Raw genomic sequence first — 10492 nt, forward strand, 5'->3', positions numbered from 1 at the left:
TGTCAGCGGAATCTTTTCCAAATTTGTAAATTCAAAACATTTTAACTTTCAAACGACAACTTTAAATTAAGATTCGCTTTCACCAATAAATCCGTCTCGACGAGATCTTCAAAACTAGCACCCATGTTGATATGTTTCGAGAAACTTTTTTTCGAGCTAAAAGTTATCAACCCTCTCTATCTGAATAATCAACCCCTCCGTACTTGAGTGATCAACGGTGAATGTATAAAATTATCAACCTGGTGCAGGCTATTGAGAAAAAGTTCTGCATTCATGCACAAATAGACGAATCTGCTGATGTCAGCGAAATCTTTTCCAAATTTGAAAATTCAAAACGTTTTAACTTTCAAACGATAACTCTAAATTAAGATTCGCTTTCACCAATAAATCCGTCACGACGAGATCTTCAAAACTAGCACCCATGTTGATATGTTTCGAGAAACTTTTTTTCGGGCTAAAAGTTATCAATCCTCTCTGTTTGAATAATCAACCCCTCCGTACCTGAGTGATCAACGGTAAATATATAAAATTATCGACCCCAAAGTTAATTTTATTTTAAACGTTTTAGCGATTTTTTTTTAGTTTAGAAGCTATCAACCCGGTGTCCTGTTATTTATCAACAGTAAATATAAATAACTACCAATCCTAAAAATCTAGCTTCATTTCGAATATTTTGGCGACTTTTTTTAGTTTACAAGTTATCAACCCGGTGCTCCGTTATTTATTAATGGTAATTATAAATAACTACCAACCCTAAAAAGTATTTCATTTAGAATATTTTAGCGAATATTTTTTTTATTTTACAAGCTATCAACCTGGTGCCTCGTTATTTATTAACTGTAAAAATAAAATAAATAATAACCCTAAAAGTATTTCATTTAGAATATTTTAGCGACTCTCTTTTAGTTTACAAGCTATCAACCCGGTGGGCCGCAATTTATCAATGGAAAATATAAATAAATATCAACCCTAAAAATTTAATTTAATTTAAAATATGTAGCGACTCTTTTTTTGTTTACAAGTTATCAACCCGGTGCCCCGTTATTTATCAACAGTAAATATAAATACCTAGCAACCCTAAAAACTAAATTTCATTTAGAATTTTTTTAGCAACTTTTGTTAGCTTACAACTTAAAATAGTACTTAATTTGAGTAGCAAGTGGTAGTTCATTTGAGTTTCAAGTGGATCTTCCCACCCGTTATTTTCCCCCTTAAATACCACTGGCCCGAAAAAGGAAATTGCAAAAGGACCCCATTAAATATGAATTACCGTACGAAATAACAACATAACGGGAATTGCAAAAAAAGAGAATTGTGAAAAGGGAATTGCAAATAAAGAGAATTGAAAGTATGCGTCGTGCTGAAAAAAGAGCGAGATGCTCTGTGCATGAATGCATCAACTTGTGAGAGCTAGCCTCGTGCTGAAAAGTTGGCTCATTAAATGCAAACCCATGAGATACTTTATGCATGCATGTAGTGTGAACGCTTTTGACTATATGCAACTTGCAAGTGGGAACGTGAGCTGTTAGTGTGAACACAAAGCTACATATGAACATAATTAAACACTACAAGACAAAAAGGGAATTGATTTCGCGCATGGCGCGAGCGCTGCCGCGCCAAGGAAAGTGATCGCTCCAGCGATCGATTGCCAGGGAGGGGATTCCCATAACAAACAGAATATTGTACATATAATAGTATCATTGTTCTCTGTATTGATGACTTGATGTACATTATGGCATCTTGCAGTTTGAAATTTTGCCCCGGACAACTTAAATATACCTGTATTTCCAAGAAATTTATTGGCACACTTCGTGCATTTATAGCATATATAAACGGATATCATTTCCAAACTTAATTCGTTTGTCCTTAGTTGGGCTTCCTGCAGTTTAACCTGATCTCCTGCGTCCCGGACGTCGGTAGCAGGTTGCCCATCTTCACCATGGCTGTCGCGAAGTCGGCGGAGAGCCTGCTGGGGGTGTTGCTGTACTGCCTCACCAGCGCGTCCTGCGAGCCGCCGTTGAAGAGCTCCTGGTCAGAGTGCAGCAGGCCGCGCTGCTCAACCAGGTTCTGGTAGTAGGCGTTGTCGAAGCCGTCGGCGGTTCGCACCTCGAAGGGCGCAAGGTTCGCACCTCGAAGTGTCGCGAAGCTGGCGTTGATGTTGGTCTCGGTATAGATGCGGTTGCGGAAGAACTGGCATTGCGAGCGGCCGATGGTGTGCGCGCCGGAGAGCGCCGTCATGTCCTGCGGCGAGAGGTTCTTGTTGCCGAACATGGAGATGAGCGTGGCGAGGCTGGAGGTAGGGCCTGGGAGGTTGGAGTTGGCCGCGCTCTAGCTCGCCGTGGGCGAGTCCTTGCGCCCCAGCGGCACGTTCCAGGTGGGACCTCCGAGCTGCACGCACGGACGCGACGGTTGCAACCGAGTCAGCCATGCATGGCTAGGAAATAAGGGCATGTATAATGGTTGATAAGACAGTCTTATCTTATACCTTTTCATATGACAACAAAACATGGTATATAATGGATTATTTTTTAGTCTTATCTTTAGCCTCGTGTATTCCTAAAAATATGGTGAGACATATTGTGCTAAGAGATGATCTCTTAGCCAAGAGAAGGCAAAGATCTTTTTCTGTTTCTGTCTCCTCCAACTCAGCAATTATCTTATGTGTCAATCATAAGATAAGACTAAGATAAGACCATTGTACATGCCCTAAGTAAGGAAAGAGGAGTGTATTTCACGGGTCAGCGCCCGTTGACGTGCTAGGAGACTAACCAGGTTGACTCCATCACGGGCGGCGAGCGCGAGGATGTCGGCGCAGGAGACGGTGGCCTTGCAGGAGGTCTCGACCTGGGTCTTGATGGCGTCGATCTCCTCGAACCCACGGGCGGAGTTCGCGTTCGGCCCGGCGTTCTTCTCCCCGGTGATGGTCGACGAGTCATCGAGTAGGATCGAGCCGTCACACCCCTGCCGTGATCAGATAAACAAAAACGTCAGTGGCCAGCACTTGACCAGGTATCTCGCAATCAAGAGCATAAGCAAGGAAGCAAAGTGCAGAAGGACAAGCAGAGCTAGCTAACATTGACGAAGCAGTCATGCATGGAAGAAGAGACGGAGGATGGAGGCGCCCATCCGCTTCTCCTTCTGCACGGCGGACGCCATCCCCGACCGCACGATGCCGGCGAGCTTGAGTTTTTGCCAAAAAAGACCACATGCCACAATGAATTGTCAGAAGAGACCACATGTGAAAAAAATTGCCGAAAAAGACCATCTATCCGTGGCGGCAGGACGCGCCAAGCAACATGTGGCACTTGCCGCCTTTGCTCGTGGCGGCAGTGCTTGCCGCCGCTCTCACTGGCGGCACGTTAGGCAACCAGACTGCTCCGTCGGCTGAACGTTGTAGCAGCGGACCATGCCGCCACCGGTGTAGGCGGCAAGATTGTACGGCGCGCTTTACGTCTGTGGCCAGCCCCTGCAGGTCGACATTGCACAGCAAAATAGCAACACGCCATTAAAAGGCTCAGTTTAACACGGGAAACAATATACGGAGTATGTCATTCCCTCGTAGTTTTGGTCTGCTGGTTCTGCCACTACAGTTGGTTGCCGGTAGGTTTTAGGGCATCTCTAAACGGGCGACACAAACAGACGCTGAGTGATTGTTTGCGTTCGCCCGGATCGAAAATGCGTGTGGCATCACCGGACGACGCATAGTGAACAGGGAGTCTGCACTGACGCAAACTCGGCGCATATTTTGCGTCTGGAATGCGTCGCGGCGGACGTTGCGTGGACGCCCCAAGTGACCACTCGCTTCTTCACCGGGGCCATCTGGCAGCGAGCCTGTATCCAGGGCATCGCTTCCGCGGTAAGCGCTTCCGCGTCTGCGCCGCAGCCTTTGCCATCAATATCGCGGATGCCTCTTTTGCGCGCGTACTGGTGGCGGCGGTTGAGCTTCCGCGCCGCCTTCAATGACATCGTTTGCCACGTGCGGCCTTAAAAGTCGACCGGCATAGTTCCTGCCATCGCCCACACCTCCACTCCCACCTCCACCGCCGCGCGCCGCCGCGGCACCATGGGGAAGAAGAAGAACGACTTCAAGGCATCCGACAGCGGCACCAAGAAGGGGGGCGGACGCAGAGGGTGCCGCTGCCCGTCAGCGTGGGGAGGTTGATGCACGCGAACTGGACGCCGTGCGACGCCTGGGCGGGCGTGCAAATGCCTGGTGGCTCACCTACCGCCGAGTGCCCGTCCCTTCGGTGCCTACGCGCGAGCTAGATAGGAGCGAGGAGATCTGGCGAAGGAGGCGGTACCTGCCGCCGGACCTCCGCACCGATCCCGCCTACGCCATGGACTCCGACAGCTGGCGCAGCTATCTCGAGCCTGAAAAGGATCCGAGGAGGAGGGTGGGGTTTCTGGGCGACAGGGACTTCCCCTTCGACTGTCCACCGGCACCTCGTCATGGAAGACGGCAGGCACCGACGCCTGCGCAGGACGACCACGATGGCGACAACGATGAGGACTACAGCGAGGCGCTCGCGTACCGCAACGAGGAGGCCAAGGACGACTGCGGCGGCCAAGGTTGGCCATTCCGGCATATCGCGATCGACCCGTGGCAGGTGGCGGTGTGGTCCTCCAGGGACCACAACGCAAACTTCGTCGACCTCGACGGGCCTTCTGAGTTTCCAGCGCCAAAGGAGGAGAAGGTCGACGAGGATGATAGCTAGTCCTTCGGGGCATCCAACGACGACGGCGATGACTTGGACTTCAGCGCCTTCGACTCCCAGAACCGCTGGATGTTTCACTACAAGAAATCTGCCATAATATGACGTTTTTAATGACTGGAAATCAAAATGTCATAGCTTTATGACGTTCCTAGCTTTGACTGTCGTTGGCCACTCGAGGGGGGCAAAACCCTAGAAAATCGTGACGTTATTGGGCAAAAACGTCATTGGCAATTTAGGTCAAAATGTCATTAGCAAAATTAAGTGGCCTACGACGTTTTTCCACGACGATAACGACCAATTAGGATCGTCATATTTGTTTTTTATGATATTTCGAATGACTAGATGCCACCTCAGTTGTCTTGCATACGTGCCATGTCCATGTGTCTACCACATCGCTATTTGTAGTAGGGCTGAACTCATATTTTTAGTAGGTGTTTTTCTATCCATTTTAATAGAGAAAATGAAATTTTAGCAGATAATATATGACTACCTGAAATTAGTTTATAGCTACTACCAAAACCACCTAGCAAGAGACTGTACAGTGGGGCCAACCTGACATAGGTCCGAGCTGCAGCCATAGGTACGAATTACGAAAGAGTGTAAGGAAAAAGTGAGACGCGGAGGGAAAAATTCGGAAACCAGCGCGCGATAGGACAAAATTGGGAAACTAGCGCGCGATAGGGAAAAATTGGGAAACTAGCGCGCGATAGGGAAAAATTCCCGCGCATCCGTCGCTCCTCCCTGTTATTCCGCCTCACCCGAACCGGTCACCACCTCCAAACCCTAAATCCAAATCCTAGCCTCCCGGGCGCCGCCACCACCTCCCTCCCTCCTTCCCCTCGAAACACCCCAACCACCGGAGCCGCTCTGAGCCCATCGATCCGCCACCCACCTTCACCATGCACCTCCCACATCTTCCGCTCCCTCTCTCCACCAATCGATCCACGGCCGGCAACGCCAAATCCGCCGTCTAGGCCGCACGTTCGTGCGCTGCAGTGATGGGCGGTCCCGATTCATCCGCCCACGCGTTCTTCCTCGACATCGTCTTCGAGGAGTCGTCCATCACTCCATCTGCCCTCGCCTCCCCCGCGCCTCCCCCTCGCCTCCCCTCTCCTCGCCCCCGCCTCGGCTCGGACCTCCACCTCCCTCTGCCTCTTCGCTCCACACCAGAGCCCCGGCGGCGGCCCCACGAATCACGGCATCAGCAACGGCGAGCCATCCGCAGGGAGCACGAGATGGCGGCCAAGTTCCCGGCGACGGTGGCCGCGAGATCCAGGCACGCCTCCGGCCACCTCCCTTCATCCGCGACCGCGTCCTCGACCCGAAGCCTCCCGACCGTGAGTCCCCGCCGCCGTCCTTCCTCCTTCTGCGCCTCTACGTCCTCCAATCTGGTATGTGCTTACCGCGATGCTTCTCAGACTTAGTAATTTGGGATATAAATTGATCTTGGTTTGGGGAATTAATTCACAGGCCATGCTACTCTGGTTAATTGAATATATGTGTAGGTTCGATTGTATAATTGCTAAGGATCTCTGTTTCGTTCATGATTGCAACCTGCTAAAAACATTGGGCCTAATTGCTTCAGAAATTCCTGGATCTTGACTTCTTGGGCTGTACATCTTGGATGCTAAGTGGAACTCCATGTCAGATCTGAACGCATATGTGAGCAGCAGCACTTAATGCACTACGTTTTATAGATATATGTAAGTTCATTGCCATGAAATCACTAGTGCTCTAGACGACAAGTCATTGCTTTTAACCTATTAGCTTGAGTATTCTTGAACTGTTTAGCTTTCAACCCAGGATACTTTCATGTGAAGGGAGCTTTTATACCTCGCAGATTATTCTCAAAAGGATTTGAGACAATGCCCTACATTCAGTAAACTGAACACTTTATCTGTCAAAGAGTGGAGTGTAAATGGTGAGCACAATACACTTTACAGTACATCGTCAACATTTGGTCAGGTGAAAATGCTGCATAGTAGACCGGTGATAGATATTTGAGAAATACATTTATGCAATTTTTTAACTGTAAAAGCAACCTTTGTTGGTCCTATAACAGTTACATCATTGGCAATTTGTTTGTGCAATATAGCAAATTAGCAATAATTAGTGTGTACCTTGTCTGTGCAATGATGTATATAGAACATGATTTGGAGTTTGATTGCAAGGTGTTTGTGAAAATACTTGTAGGAAGAACGTCGTGCGCACCATCGCTATGGACGGTACCGAGAGGCTCGTCCGCGGCCAGAAGGTCCTCAATACCTTGACCACTTGTCGTAGAAAATATTTCTGGTCATTTTGTTTGCTCGATGGTACTATCAATGGTTTAAAAAGCAATATGTGTACACCCACTTTCCACCAACGCTCACAATATTCAAATGTTCATTCTTTCTGTTATAGTCATTTTCATTTTCTCGGCAATATGGGCGCAAGTATTACTGCATCACAACACATAGATATTTGTTTCACTGTATCACACCTAAGATAAGTAGGGATTCGAATGCAGTAATTTTGTCTGCACACTTAAACTATTTCCCACTTGAATTAGCTTAAAGTTTCAGTAAACACTCCAAAGTAGGTATAATCTTCGCCGTCCTCTCCTGCCCTGCTGCAAACTAGCACTAACTGAATTACACAGACTATGTCCAAGTGTTATGCAATTTTCAACTTGCAACTGATATGCTATTTTATGTCAATGCTCCACATTTTTGTGTAAACTGGTATGCAACTGATATTGCATTAGGAATATTTCTGTGACGGAGTACTCCGTTCCTTTCCTAGTGATGGAGTACTATTCAGTAGTAATAACCTGTGATGGTTTCTTACACAATAAAATGATGCATTTGTGTGTATTTGCAGCTGCAAAGAGGTGCTATAATTTGAGATGATGCGCAAAGAGGCTATTTCTGTGAAGGAAGCTTTCAATATCAGGTACCTGTGGTGCGATGCATGCGGCTCTGATTGGTAGGAGTACTTGGATCAAAATTTTGAGTACACTTGGAGTAATTTGGAGCAGTAATATGTATGTTGTTTCAGTATATTTATGAATATTTGGAGCAAGAGTATCAAGAGTATAGTTCCTGTGCAGTAATCTGCATCTTGTTTCAGTATTTGGAGACTGATGATGTACTAGTCCTTGCACTAGTACACAACAGATGTGCTGCTGTGCTCTTGCTTGCAGTGCTTGCACTACTGAATGAACTGTTGTTCCATGGTCACAGGGATCAATGTGCCGGCGGTAAGCCTTTTTCTAGTAGTGCATGGTTCATCTTGGAGCTCCCCCTATATTTTCTCTTATAGCCTTGCCAGTAATTATGACATACTTTTTAGTTTCTCACTTCTGTATTGTACCAGCATTCACATTTTATGAGTTCACCCCTTTGCTTCAGTTAAGTGGAGTCTATGATTCAAGTGTTAATGATATCTGTGTAAGGTTCTTGTTATTGGACAATGTACCATGAGTAATCTGCTCATTTGTGCTCAGATGCTAAAATATTCATTGGTTGCATGATATTATCCAGCAATTACCTGTTTGACAGTCATGCCTTTGGATGTTTGTTTTTGTGCAGGATGGATGGATGAGCCTATGACAGATGCTTGTTCTTGGATAGGTTGTGTTAGCCAGGTGCTGGGATGCAATGTTGGACGGTGTTGTGCTCACAGGGAACAGGTTGTTGTGCGGTTGGTGGAGCTGAGAGTTCCTGATGATGCAGCATTAAGAAGGTGACCTGGAGGTTAGGTTATGACAGGGAACAGGTTGTTGTGCGTGATGTAATAGTCTTGCCGGTTTGTTTTCATTATCCTTTGGATTCAACTGCAGCCTCGTCATTCCTGTATGTGTTTTTTGGAAAAATACTGGAATAGACTTCATGTATTCATCTTTTGGCGTCTAAATATTATCAGATCGTGTGAAATAAATGCTGACACGTGGGACCTATGGGAAAATGGTATCTGACACGTGGGGTCTCTATATGTAATTGGCCGAAAAAATAAGCTAAAAAGGCCGAGGTAATTGGGCCAGTTACGGGCCAAGGCCCAACAAAGCCGAAAAAAATAATCAGAACTAATGGGCTCAGCCCACATAAGGAGCTGAATGGACCGGGCTGAATTCAGATAACGACGTTTCTAATTCGTCACAATTTTGCCACGTCGGATTGCCACGCTGGACTCGGGGGCAGGTGCCCATGACGTTTTGGAAACGTCATGCCGTCAGTGACATTTTAAAATGTCACAAAGCTCTACGACGTTTTCAAGTGGAACGTCTTAAGCAGTCACTGCTGACTCCCAGCTTTCGACGTTTTGAAAAGTGTCACCGTAACGTCACAAGTAGCCATTAGTGACGTTTCAGTGACACCTTTCTTTTGTCAACTTATGGCAGATTTCTTGTAGTGTTTTTTTAGTTTTTAAGTTTAAATTCGCGTTAAATTTGTACAAATTTCGTTCTACCGAGGCCGCCGGTTTGGGGGCACCGGTGTGGGAGCAGCATCCCCAAATAGAGAATGCAGTACCGACGCCTCAATACGGCAGTGCCGACGCCCCTATCGGCGCCTATTTACGAGCATTGTCGCATATCGTCTGCGCCGACACATCCATTTCTCAAATTTGGTGAACGGATGGGTCGGTGTGGACGAGTTGGTCTGCTTGGGTCGTCCTGCTGGAGCGTGCTTGGCCATTCCGTCTGTCTACGCGAACCGACTCAGACGCGCTCGGACCAGATTCAGCGGTCACTCGGTGCGTCCGCAAAGACGCAAACTCGATGCATATTTGAGATCTGCGGATGGTCACAGTGCTTCGACCCGCTGGGGCCTGATCCAAAATGCATTTTTCAACCGCAAAGGGCAAGCTTTTATTTGCGTCATTACGTTGAAGATGGCCTGAGTCAAAACTCCAATGAGAGGGCCACCACTGTCACGCCCACGGATCCAGCAACACACGGATCCAACGACACGAATCCATCCAGGAAACAAGGCAACAATATGTATGGATGGAGTAAAACCCAACTGCAATGAGACGAAATCTAATTTTCTACTTCGATCCGGAGAACAGTTGCTCTCACCTATAGGTAGCTTGCTGTTGGGCGGTCGGCCACGGAAGCGCACGGGGTGCCGCCGTGAGCTTCGACGGCATGGCCCACTGCCTCAACGCCTGGCTAACAGAGCGGGCCTGACCTCCTAACGTGCCGCCAGTCAGAGCGGCGGCAGGCCTTGCCGCCACAAGGAACGGCGGCAAGTGCCACATGTCGTCTGGCACATCCTGCCGCCATAGGAAGGTGATCTTTTTTGTCAATTTTTTTCGTAGGTGGTCTTTTCTGACAATTCGTTGGGGCATGTGGTCTTTTTTGGCAAAAAATCGGCGAGCTTGGGGCAAGACGTGGAGTAGAAGTTAGGTGAGAGCTGCGCGTTCGCCATGCCAGCGAGAGCGGAGAGGACGAGGGCGAGGCCAAGGAAGGCCGACCTGGTGAAGACGGCCATTGTTTGGACTCTTGGCTTGTGAGTTCCTTCGATGAGGTGCATGTGATGTTGAAATATTGGGCCTACACTTAGTGGCCCATACTAGATTTCAGTTTTTCCTATAAATCTCAAAGCCCACATAGTGGAAGCCTTGTGAGTTTGAGCCCAAGTTGGTGGCAGCTCACTAGGGAGTGGCAAGAGGTGGGAAGTTTAGTCCCACATGGAAAGTTGGGAGGAAGTTAGACCACCTTATAAGGTGGGTTGTTCCACCACTAGTAAGTGAGTGAGAATAGGAGTGCTACACGCGCGCGCTCCTCCTCCTCC

General features: G+C 47.8%; 1 pseudogene; it reads right to left on the bottom strand.

Annotated features, from left to right (window-relative positions):
- Window positions 1-1766: 1766 nt before the first annotated feature.
- On the bottom strand, window positions 1767-10189 carry LOC127314093 (peroxidase P7-like; annotated as a pseudogene).
- Between the last annotated feature and the right edge of the window lie 303 nt (window positions 10190-10492).

This window comes from Lolium perenne, chromosome 7 (assembly GCF_019359855.2).
Source record: "Lolium perenne isolate Kyuss_39 chromosome 7, Kyuss_2.0, whole genome shotgun sequence".
Lineage (NCBI taxonomy): Eukaryota > Viridiplantae > Streptophyta > Magnoliopsida > Poales > Poaceae > Lolium > Lolium perenne.